Source organism: Hippocampus comes, unplaced genomic scaffold (assembly GCF_001891065.2).
Source record: "Hippocampus comes isolate QL1 unplaced genomic scaffold, H_comes_QL1_v1.1 scaffold76, whole genome shotgun sequence".
In the NCBI taxonomy this organism is placed as follows: domain Eukaryota; kingdom Metazoa; phylum Chordata; class Actinopteri; order Syngnathiformes; family Syngnathidae; genus Hippocampus; species Hippocampus comes.
In genome coordinates this window covers 3691062-3704438 of record NW_017805277.1, presented here as the reverse complement: position 1 = coordinate 3704438, position 13377 = coordinate 3691062, and positions in this window count along the sequence as shown.

The following is a 13377-nucleotide window of genomic DNA, read 5'->3' as shown; positions in this document are numbered from 1 at the left end:
GTTCAAGCAGGCCTGTACCTCCACATGTTCCCAACCTACCATCCTAGCACTGACAAGGTGAGTATCACTTTATCGTAGCAATGTAATAATTTCATTATTTCTACTCGCATCTTTAATAAACCCCCCAGATGCAATCTGTGGCCTCTGGGACAAGAAAAGGTGCAAGACCAATCTTAGAACATCCAAAACTGAGAGCCACTTGCCTGTTGCTCTTGGTTATTTCACCTCTAAGACAAAATTGTGTGTAAATAGTCAATGTAGTGCACTTATAACGCTTTATCCACACCATATGTTTCCCTAAACTCTTTACAAAGCCTCAAATTCACCCATTACCACGCATTCATACACCAATGGGAGACTGCTGCCATGTCAGCTGGGAGCAAATTAGGATTTAGTGTCTTGCTCGTGGACACTTTGACACAGTCAGGAGGGTCAATGATCAACCCCACAACCTACAGGTTGAGAGATGACCACTGTACCACTGACCCATGTGTGAGTCATTTTACTGGCTCGGTTTACTGATTGTGGTGATGAATGAGCAATGTGACACCTTGAAACTACAGTCTGTGGATGACCACAACCGTTTGCTTTTCAGTGTGGCCTATTAAAGAGAAGACGACAGAAAAGCGCAGACACTGGTAAGTTGTTCACTGTGTGGTAGGTCGACTCCATGTCAAATGTCAAACTCTGTCACAGATGCTATGTACATGCCGCAATACCGTCCCCATTGTTCCTGGAAAAAGTTCCTAGCTTATCTAAAATATGGGTGTGACAATAAAGAAATTAGGCTTTTAACAGGCTTCTAGCACACGGCTATCAAACTTTGACTCTACGCTTCTTTTTCAGGCTTTTGTTTAGCCCATTCACACGCAACTGGAGGTGGTACAAACATGATGCAAAGCATCACTTTGAATCTGTGGTTAAAGTTGAGGAAAATTTCAACTTTTCAAAGAGGCCTCTGGAGATGACCGGGTGAAGGATTGCTCCCAGTCGAAGACAAATGACAACATCAACCGAGTGAACCAGGGGGTGGTGTAGTAGTGAGTGCAGATCATGGCAAAGAAGCCCAGCTTGAAGGAGGAGTCAATAAGGACACTCTTGGTGCAGGCTTTGCGAATGCAGAAGGTGGTCGTCAATGTGGATGCTCAAGCTTTTAGGATGACCAGAAGAAGTCGGTCTGTTTTTCCAAATCTTGCTGGAGAACATGGCAGAAGATCTTGAACTTGGAACTTCTTATACGGCCCAGAAACCAACATACAGAACCTGCAATGTGAGACTCCAGATACACATGTCCAAATCAGAGGTCGATATCATGCTGATGGCTTCTTTTTTTTAGCTCAACGGGATTTTGTGCTACGTCGCACAGTCAACGAGCACATCTTATATGTTCATTGCCTCCATGGCTCCGTTCGGCAGGCTGTGTGGAGAACACTCTGGTGTGAGGGCAATTCTACCTATTTCCCGGATATTTTGTCGGATGCCTCTGTGGGTAGCAGAAGTGATTGCAGTTCAAGTTCATTTCCTCTTGGTTACCTTTGAAGGGTATATAATGCTATTTCTCTGTAGATTTTGTGATATTTAATATTCAAGATATAATGAATGAGGAAAGTCTTGTTTCTTTTTGTCACACCACATAATTTTTTACATACATGAATTAAATCTACCTGAATCCCCCAAATAAAATCACTGTGTTTTGGATTATTGCTTAGCTATTAGCACATAAGTCTCACAGTTCTTAAGTTGGCAATCAGTCAAAATTTTATCCAGTCTCTGGCCCCAAGGTCAGCTTGGAAGGAGCCCAACTTAGTATGGCAGTATGGAAAGTAAATGGATAGCTGTTTTTTGTTTTGTTTTTGCAAACCTATAGATGGCAGTAGCAACGCGCAGTAGCGCTGCTGCTCTTTCTCCATGAAAAAGGAGTGCCATTTTGCCTCAGGAACGGAAACGTTCCTGGCGCTTTCGACATCAAGAATGCTGGAGCAGGGAGGAAGCGAATGTTGCTCATCTAATTGGGCCCACTTGTCTTGATACAGTGCGTTTCGTGTAGCTGGGTGAACGGGGTCATTGTATTTTGAGTGGAAAGGAGCATGTCCGCTGAGTGTCTCCAAATAGAGCGGTAATTATTTTCCTCCCGTCTGCAGCTGTTTTTCTCTCTGTTCTCAGTCTTGACGTTGCCAGGAAACGGGAGGGAAGGGTAAGCCCGGTTTCTACACTGAAAATACACCGTGGAGAGTGAAAAGTCAATGCAAGATGCTCTGCTGTCCTTGAGCTCAGGCCTACAGAATGTCGTTCATAGTCATCTGCGTGTGAGCGAGCACGTGCAGCGCAGAAGTGACTTGTTTGCATGTCCTCTGGAAATAAAATGTGCACTGAAGAGTTCCAGTTAGAATGGAATCTGCTGGCAGTCTCCCTGGAACACTTTCTCTACACAAGTTCACTTCCTTTGTAAACACTGGCCACTTATTCTAGTATGTTGGGCGGGTAAAGCTGAAGGACGGCTGGCAAGCAACTGCTGCCTACCTGCCATCAACATAATTAAGAATGGCAGTCTAAAATAGGAACACAGTCTTCCACTATAAATGAAAAAAAAAGAACCCATGGAAAGTATGTCACTTTCCACTGAAAATTGGAACAAAAGTGCTTCTCGTCAAATTAAAAATAATGTGGGAAATGAAACCGCACACAGTGAAATATTTCAGGATGTTTTTTTTGTGTTTATCCCAGCTAAAAAAAAAAAACCTCAAAATTCACCATTACAAGACAAGAGCATTACAAAAACATCTAAAATGATTATTAGTAAGTTTTGTAGCCACTGGATTGGAGGGTTTTCCTCTGAAAAGTATTTGTGCATTTGTTTAAGGAATCTCCTTTTGTAATTTACTGAAATGTAATCTGCCTTTTCTATTATTGTATTTTATGGCTACTATGTAGTTGTGAGATGTATTCTTCGTGCTGTTCTGTCATTGTTATACAGTAATACAAGTTTAGTTCCTTTTCCATTCAACGCTACCCACACTTTCAGCTCATGTGTCAATTTAGTTCATTCATTGCATCAATATTTTGTAGCAATTTCAGATTGTTTTTTACAGGGATATACAATATGAAAATTACCTAAGACTGAAGCCTTGTGCCTCTTGCACCAAACGTCCATCCACTATTTTATACTGTTACCCAAATTAACAGCAGGACAAGCACATTTAAGTATCATTTGCATTTGTATAGTGGAGTCAAATCGTTAAAATTACCCTGCTGCGGTGCCCGTGATGACTTCATTTCAGCTACCCGTGAGGGTGTGTGTTCATATTCACTTTCGAGGCATGAATCAGTCAGGGTTCTTCCCGTGTCATTAAAATAACCAAATAGGTGGTGCCGTGTCTTGTAACTAGGTTATATTCATGGCGCCCTTCTTGCAAGAGTGAATAATGAGTCAGCGCTTCATCTTTGAAATGGAAAGAAAACGCTCAACGCTCCCCACGTGCAGTAGGGGGCACTGTGGCTCCGAGCAAACGCCCCTCGCCTCGCACGCCCCACTTCTCGAAGGCGTGAATGAAGGATGAGATCACAGCAGCTCACTTTGACAGCTTTGAAAACGTCGGCAACATGTGTTCGTGTATTTGTGGCGCTTTTACTGAAGTGCTCACGGTAACTCTTTCCAAATCGAGGAAGTAAGATGTCAATGACAAGTCCCTGCTCCGAGAAAACGGGCCATTATTTAAAACCACAAATTCAAAAACCTTTCACGTGCCTTGAGGAACAATTGACTGCAAGACCTGGCTGGAAAACCTGTCACCAAATGATGGTCAGCAGTAATTAATGTTGCTCTGCTGTTTGGCCGTGTGAATGTCGGGTCGAGATCTTGTGCACCGAATGCCTGGCATAGCTCAGATTGGATATCTGTCAGGTGGGGATGACTGGTAGCGCAGGAGCAGCTGTGTTTGGGAGTCGAGCGGCCAGAAATAGCTCGCTAGTATGTGGTTGCCATGGCAGCTTCGGCACATGTCTGAGGAGCTTTTGGTAAGATAATGTTGATCTCCACGAGGACGTCCGGCGTATGTCCTGTTGAACGTTTTAACACCCGATGCCCAGAGTCGCTCTGTCTGTCGCTGATGTCATGGATGTAGGGCTCGTCAAATATACACAGTCACGGAGGGAAACATTAGAAGCTGCCAGCGGATATAATAATAAATACGAGTCGGGCCCCTTACCCAACACCCCGGTGTCATTCACCAAGTGAAGACGAAGCTGTCCTAAAAATAAAGCGGCACGGTACGTGCTATGAGTATTAACTTCCACCCAGATGACCCATTTTTCATCTCACAGGGACTGAGCATGGGTGGAAAATAAGAGAGGGTGCGGAGCCAATCACGTGAATCCAAATCAGGCTACAAATCCTGGTGGATTTCTCTTCCACTAAAGCCTTTCTGTCATGCGTCGACCCCCTCTCCCTCCCCCCACACATGTTTACGCTCTCCTTGTGATCATCGGAAGCCCCTTTCTCACTGCCTTTGAAAAACTATATTTCCCTCGGTATAAACAGCATTGACGTGGCATATGAGATGATGTCGACTCATGAATTTTCTGCTTTTTTTTTGGATTTAAATTCGGAAGACTTTCTCACACAGAGAGTCTGTAAAATGAGTGCATTGGAGACATAACAGTGGCATTCCGTTGCTTGAGTCTTTAACCCAGAATCCAACAAACTAGGACAGTAGCCGGGTTTGCATGCAGAGTTTTTGTCATTCCCATTCCAATCATTCCGACAGATCTCAGGTCAACTGTTTATATGTGATGTGATCTATTCCGATCTGCTCTTTACATGTGCCCCGCTGCATTTAATCAAACTAGCTCTTTTACAGACGTGTGACATGCTCAGATTGATGTGAACATAACATGATGTATCAAGATGGAGGTAAATCATCTATTTCGCACACTGGCGACAAGATATGTGCGCTCTGTTTGGAAGCTGCCATATTTTCACGTGTGTAACTGAAGACGTCACTGCCTATTCACATCAAGACAGACAATATTCCAAATTAATTATTTGTTGACGTGATGAAAAGTTACTTTTAATCGGTATTGCAAAAAGAGTATTCCACCCATGTGAAAGCACCTGAAATCCCATTCAGTTTTGGCCACTTGAGTCCACTTGAGGTGTTTATATGGAACATTTTCATCCTGTTTGGGCTTCAAACCCGAATTTAATTGTAATAGATAGCCAGAATGGGGGTGTGAAGTTTTAACACTTGATACTTCTCTCATCCTGTTGTGCTCAAAGCAATTGATGCTGTCTGGCAAGTATTTCCCTCCCCATACGCTGGCGCTGACGTCGTCACGCTTCAAATGATCCGATGGCGAGATGCTGATCGAGCGCACACGGTTAGGGCACTATCTGCTCGACTGGGTTCTTTTTAAAAGGCGGATCAATTCTGGATATGCTGTTAAGGCTGTGAAGTGCCTATTTTGCAGGACCTTTGTGTAAAAGAGGCTAATATTCTGCAGCCCTCCATTTGTGGCTCCATTCAAGCCCCCTTGTTTACATTCCCTGCCGAGCTGCACGGTGGGGGCTGCACGCACCAACCACCTCTTAACGTCATCCTGCCCAGCCTCCGCCTTCCTCCTCATCACCAGATTCCCGATAAGACTGAAATTCAATAGTGTTGCTCTGCCTGAAAGCAGCAAGCACATCACCTGACTTGTGAATTCATGTTTACATAGGGCGTTGTTTTGGTCTGGCTGCTAGCTCCCTTCAGAGGCTGCCAAATTTGTAATACTACATGACAAAGAGGAATAAATCGACATTTCCCTTCCTGTCTTCCATCATCAAGATAATCTGTGCAATATACGATGGAATATGAAAAATTATCCGGAGCAGCAGAGTGGGGCAAGGGTTAACTGTGCAGAATTTTTTTTCCCCCTTCCTCTGCCTGTGATCTGCCCTCCTGTCTCTCTCTGGCACAGCAGAGCTTTGAATAGCATGAGAGAGTCAGACAGGGTTGTTTTGCATACTGTCGCTCTCCTGCATTGACTTGTAGCAAATCCGTGCCTTCGGGAGCCATGTCAGAGGGGATTAATGGGAGGGCCCGGGCCTCACAGAGTTCCCCATTGTGGCGGCACAGCCCTGCGCTGTATTTTCATCGTGCGGAATGAGAAAAGAGCGAGCAGGTGGGGTGGTGCTGCCGGTGAAGGAGGGGGGTCGAGTGTGTATAGTGTGCATTGGGGTGGGGAGTTATACAGTGCCGTTATTTCTCACTGTCCTGATTCTTTTGAGCAAAAGGGAGGGCAGGAGAGAGTAAATAATGTATTTGGAGCAGCAGGATAGTGGAGGAGGTGGGGGCTTGACCGCACTCAGGGCATGCAAGGGAAGGCAAGCAGCAGCCATGCACAGGAAACGGTAGAGTGGGGGGTTGGGGGTGGTGGGGGGGTACTACAAGAACCCGGCTGTGGTCCTCTGGGGAATGTGGGGCCTCAGCAAGAATGCAGCAATCCTCCACTTCCGCTCCCTTTTTTAAAAACCAAAACAAATAGCGCGCTGTTGCTTTTTCCTGCCATTCTTATGAAATGAAAGAGTATGTTTACCTAATGAGCGCGTTTAGTATTTGATGAGTCGTAAGTATGCATCTGGTGAGCGAGTACCAATACGTATGTCGTAAAAGTAAAGTTTGTGGAGAATAAGAATTCTAAGACAGACCTTAAGCAGTGCAAACGGCAGTGTTGTGGTCCACCGTTTAGTTTGCGACAATGTAGGCTACTCACTGTAAAGTGAACTCTTCAATTTATCAAATAACTGATTCCCGGCGACTGAAAAATATCCACACACTTATCTTCATATCTTTTTTTGTTTTTTTTTCTTCAGCCTCCAAAATATGCTCTTGGGTAAACAAATGGGCAACCACCTCCCATTTTGGATCCATTTTCAGTTCAAAGTGGTGTCTATAAATGGCGCTTAATAGTAATGTAGTCATGCTTTGATCTAACCAAGCCTTCAACTCGTCAGCCTTCAGTCTGCAAGACCACAGTCTTAAAAAGTAGAAGCCACTTTTCTTGTTGCAGAACATGTCTCCATGCAATAATCTGGGATGAAATGCTCTTTGAAATCATTTCTTTTTGAGGCTGGATGTCACTCCCCTCCTCCGCCTGCGTTTGACTGTGATGAAACTTGCGCTCTTATACCATCATCTCCTTATCTTCGTGTGTCACTCTCCCTCGGCTCGTCTCTCTTTCTCCCACACCAGCTTTGTTTTTACGGGCGCGATGAAGGAGACCGTAACCTTGGAACATGAGTGAAGCATTCCCGACTCCCACGGCTTCGATAAATTTGGAGGGGTTGTGGAGGGGGTGTGATCAAGTGGAGGAAAAAAAATACTTTTCTTCTCCTCTGCACGAGATTTAACCTTGGAGGAACTTGTGGATGTGTATTGTCTTCCTCTGCTGCCTGGCGAGCTGCAACCCACTCGTTCACCTAGGAACTACAAAGTGGGTTGGACGCCTTGCATCTTGTGAAAGCGCAGCCTTTGAAGACTTGAGCTTTGAGCCGTGTGCCTCATCAATTCCCCACGCAAAAAGCTACATTTGAATGTGAGGCCAGCACGCAATGAGGGGGTGGCTTATCGGCCCAACTCGTTTCATGTTATTCATTCATGCACGCTGTTTGTAGGACAGGCTGTGCATGCCGGATTGTGCTCAACGTTGGTTGCTTATGTAACATAAGGATGTGATGTGTGTCCTATCTTGACACGAGGGGTATGACGGCATTGGTTGCTTTTCTTCCTCGGAACGTTAGACAGCCTTGATACGTTAATGTGCAACCTCCTGCATCAAAGTTAAATGAAATCAATTTCACTGTTGGTCTGCGGGTCATTTTGGGTGACGCTAAATGCACGTGACAACAGAAGCAAAGTGCACACATGGAGCGAAGTCGTCGATATGCCTCGCCCCTCCCCCGTGTCATTCCAACTCGGCTGTACTATAAAGTGAGTGGTACTTAACACAGAAAATTCCTGATTTATTTGTCATTTGGGGCCTTGGATTTGTCACATTAAATCTGCTTTTCTCAACAAACTGGGGACGGAGATTACAGGCTCTCATAGGCAGTGAGATAATAACAGTGGCAAGTCGGGCTTTGCCTCTCCAATGAAAGTCGTCGAGAGGATGATGTGGAGAATAGAGAGGGACATCGTGTGCTCCATCTAATTCTCATGCTATGAGTAGAGCACTTCTTCGGACGCATTGTGCCCAGCTGGAAATACGATTACACCCCACCCCCCAATCTAATTGAAATGGCGGTCAGTCTTGCAATTGTTCAGTGAACCTAAGCTGCTCTTTCCTATCCTTCAGCCCTGCTTCTCACTCGCCACCAAAATCCCCCTCAGCGTATCAGGCGACCGAACACATTGGCGGCATGCGTGCAGAAGTTGGCGAAACATTCTCAGCCCTCATTCCATCACATTGCTCTCCCCGCTGTTTGATATATTTTTTTCTATTGACAGTAGCATGTTCCCAGTGGGGTTGGAGCGCATGAATATCCACCATTTGACCTATTTTACAACAAGCTTTGATCTGCTTCCTTCTTTGCTCGCAGTCTATTTACGGAATCTGTGAGGATTGCATGCCTAAGATATGAGAAACCCATACTTGTTTTCAAAGCACTGCGTTTATTTGCATGTAGCCTTTTAAAAAAAATAGAGTTTAGCTATTGTTTTGGGTTTTTTTCCCCCTGAAATGAAAATGGCAGTAAAAGTCTCCTCGGTTAGTGAGGGTTCCGAATTATATTTCAAGATTACAAACTCAGTTGGACTCAATTACAATCATTTTTAATGTTTATTCATTTGATTGCTGTTTACTGGAATACTGACTTCTGTGTTAGCGTAAATTAGTGCTGCTGCTGTCAAATGTTGCTCCTTGTGTCTCAGTTACATGAAAGGGGGAAGTCAACCTCAACATTTTTTTTGACAATAATAAGTTAATAATAATAATAATAAGCCGTGTTTAAACTAATGGAGGTGCATAGAACATATTACTGTAAAGAAAATTTCCCCTTTAATTTGCCTCTATTATTAAGAGCTCAGTGGCGCGTTGTGACTTCCATCCAAATTCTGGTTACATTGCCGCTGCAGACCAAGGAAACCTCCAAAGTCGAACACAATTTCTTATATTCTCATTAAAAACTGAAAAGATAAATAAGTGGTTCAGAGAGTGAATTATGTGTAAAAATGTAAATTACAATAAAAATAAAATGCACAAAAATAAGCACAAAAAGCTCACGAACAACTCAAACCCATTTGCGCAAAAACACACGAAGAGGATTTGAACTCATGACTTTTTGTTTGGCTGAATTCCATCAACTTTTTGAGGTTGCGCTTCAACAGCGCGTTGCAGTTTCGGTTCATTCATAAAGGCTGGATTCTTTCAGATTTTAATTTACATGTGCGCACTGGTGATTAATGAATCATTCATTCAATGTCATTTCTAAAGTGGATTCTGGAGCCAACAGCTTTTCAAATTGAAAAAGTTGAAACACGCTGCCAATTCAATAAGTCCCTGTAATTAGAAATGGATGAAACAACACAAGAAGTCATTACACACGGGGTTATGCTGTGTCGTCGGCTGGAAAACATTCCACTTTGTCTCGATGCAGACTTGAGTTAGTTTTGCAGCCAGAGATGCTCTGTGGAGGCTTTCAGTCCAGCTGATGATGCTCAGAAAGGGCAAGGCATCTCTCGATGAAGCTCGGTAAAAGCCCACCAAAACCACCGTATGCATCCATGCACACACACACACACGCACACGCACACAGACACATCATTCTTCCATTGGGACAACATTTTTGACATCCATTAGGAGGTTTCCCATCATTGAGCCAGGCTCGGAAAGGAGGGCTAATGATGTAATTCCCTCAGAGAGCACATTAAAATGTCAAAGTGCAAAGAGCTGACATCATCCATTTAGCCCACATTTTCCAATAATATACATTTGTCTTTTCCTCTTCCCTTTTCCCGACAAACTGGCCTTCCATGCACACGCCGATGCCTCCAGGCTCTACTGAGGTGTGCAGCTGTTCCATGAAATGTTGCATGCAAAAAAAGGAAGATATCATTGCATCAAACCATGTCTTCCCCTGCAGCACTAAATGGTTGAGCTCCACGCAGCATGGCTACCTGTGTCATTTTACACTTACGCTAATTTGTCTCATCTGTGCAACACACAGTATGTGGGTGTTATTGTGTTCGTGGGTGTGTCTATATATATATTTGTAGGTATGTATATACTGTATAGATGTGTGTGTGTGTGTGTGTGTATATATATATCTATTATATATATATATATATATATATATATATAAAATGATCATTTATTTTTTATTTCATCACTAGCGATGGCATCTCAAATGGCCTTTTAGTTCTTTGTCAAATTAGCAAAGAAGCTATCTTTGGTGATATCTGTTGTCCTCTACATTGTGTGACAGAGGCAGTCCATGGAAATATATATGGCACTGAGTGCACATCTTTGTTGCTTTGGGTGTCAGTAGAAGTCACAATTCAATCGCAAAAGTAGCAATAATGTAATGCAGAAGAAACAACACCCTTTGTAGCTATATTCCACTCTTCTTTTACCAAATAATTATAGCAGTGACAGTCAGAAGTCTTAATTATAACTGAAGCTTAGCATATTGGGAATACACAAAAACTATTAATCATGTAGCAAGGGCCAAAAAGTGATTTATTCTGAAAGAGAAATATGTTAATCGTCTTTATTTAGCTGTTTTGACGATTGACTAATTTGCATACATTTGTTTTCGTATGAGTTTAGTCACGAAATTTGCCCATGTGCAGTCGTTGGTTTAACACAAGCAGGCTGAGGGTAGCGTGTACTGTCCTCAGTCCGTTCGAAGGGTGATCGTCATTGACTTCTATATACATGTATACACAAACAGATATATATATATATATATATATCTATATATATATATATATATATATACACACACACACACACACACACACAAATAGATATAGAGCTTGACGTAATGCAGATATAGTTGTAGATATAGATTGATTGTTGTCTACCTTCTAAGACAACAACGTAAATGCTTTCCAGGGAAAATGTCGGATATGACTTATATTTCCACAAGGGAGACCTGACAGCTTTTTCTTTTCCATCCCAGTGAGTGGGCAGGCTTTCACTTCAATAATGGATGCTGGAAGACGGAGTAAGTAGACGTGAACTGGAAGCAGAGAAGGGGGCTACGCCTCACTCAATAATGAATCAATTGATCCCCTGCAGATGATGGATACTGTTGCTATGACGACAGATGCAGTGTTACCCAGGGCACGGAGACAGGAGGTCTGCTTCCCAGAACTGTGCACTCAGCTTGTGAATACTTAGAATTGGAATTGTCAGTGTAGGAAATGATGGATAAATGAAACATATATTGGAAGGTTGCTTCATCCAGGATGGATGTTCAATCACAGTGACGAATTTCTGTGCAAAATCCATCACTGAAGCTTCATGAAATTGCCCAAATCAATCCACTGTTCCCATTTTAGGTATAATAGTCATTTTAGCTATAAGCACTCATTCTGATTGTTCTTTTTAAATCTCAACACGCACTCGACTTTCATGTGGATGGAGCTTCTTTTAAAATAAAAAAAAAAAAAAAGGTGTTTACCACGTACGCATGTGTGTTCTGTTGCCAAGGCAACATGGCTACTTCTGTTTCAGATGGGACCATGTTGCCAAGTAACAGCTGAGATATGAAGAGAGGAGGCGAGAAGCGTGGGCACGGGAAAGGAAGTGAATGAGCCAAGGATAGGACAACTTGTACAAAGATTGTGGACAAAAGAGGAGGGAGAGCGAGGTGAAAATAGCATATTTGATCGTAAAATAAGTGTGTTTCATTATTGCCTTGTATTGAAAATGAATTTAGTTTCTCTTTCTCTGTTCTTTACTGCTAGAGAATATAAATGCCGTGGCCATTAAATAGTGTCTTTTGTCCAAACATACTATACATAAGGAATTGACTCTATAACAAGTGAGCAGCAGCGTTTTTACATGGGAAAAAATGAGAAGGTTGGCTCCGGGTGCGAGGTTGACTATCGGGAATTTGGGGAAAATTTTCATCAATGATTATTTTTCAACATGTGCCTGCCACACCCCATCGTCAACCCTGCCAAATTTTCTTCACGTTCCTGGTTGGCTCCGTAGCAAAACTATCACTTGTCTGATGTGCCTTCTCTGATAACACTGTCATTAAGCGTGAAATAATTTTGTGATCAAATAGTTTACACAACCGACTACGTAGCGGGGCAGGAGGAGTCGATTTGCTTTTTCCATGTCGCATGTGTGAGCACCTGTTGCGAGGCAGAATTCAAAGAGCTCAATCATAACTCCTCTGAAGGCCAATGAAGAATGAAGCGTATGCCAATCATACTCCAAAATGATACACAATTACCACACATGAAGGAAATAACTCCAGGAACAGCACTGCAATTATCTTTGCAATTGATCCAATATGTTTCCAAAGGCATCCATTTCTATGCCTTTCTGTCACTCTTCCAGTCTGTCTCTTTTGCAAAATGCGAATGACAATCGAAGCTCAGCGGCCACATCCTGTTTGAAGCCTCGCAATTGGCAAGGTGATGTGGATCAACAGTTCCGTATTGCCTTGGTCCCATGATGTCATCATTGTGAATTTATTTGAAGACCAATCGTAATTGAACCAGGAAATGTATTGGTCCATCGAAGAGTGAGTTTTGCCCTTCAGTTCTTTGTTACAGAACAGCAAGCTGTGCAGTTTTCATTGAAGACATTTTCTTGTTCTAAAATGTGGGGAAAAAATGGGTACGTTCATTCTGTTATCAGTGTTTCCTGTTCCATACAGGTCTGCAAAAAAAACTTAAAACACTGCAACATGAATATGCATTAAGATACCGGTACATTAAAAAAAAAAAAAACGTACTGGCACAAGCATGTCTTTGGAGCAAGTTAGCATTTACAGAAATGCTAATGTTTTCAAACAGCAACCACCTGCACCTAATGCACTCAACACCATTGGTAAGGAATAGAGAAATGCATACGAGCGTCATCTAATGAAATTCCGAGTAATGATTACTGTGTGTTGTGTTTGCCCGCACTGACCGCCACCTGCAGCGGGATCGCAGCGAGTGCACCACGCTTGCCTGTGATTCATGAGCAGTCAGAGAAATATTGAGAACACTCTGCCGTTGAAGCCCCCCTGGCTCAAAATGTTGCCCGTCCTTGTAACCCAAGAGGCTCCGGAACACAGCTGCACTCGGTGGCCCTGTGATGAGTCAGCACTGTTTTAGTACTTGTACGGGGGAAGGTTGGCGTGAACGTTCCCAAGGTTTTTCACGGGTGTTT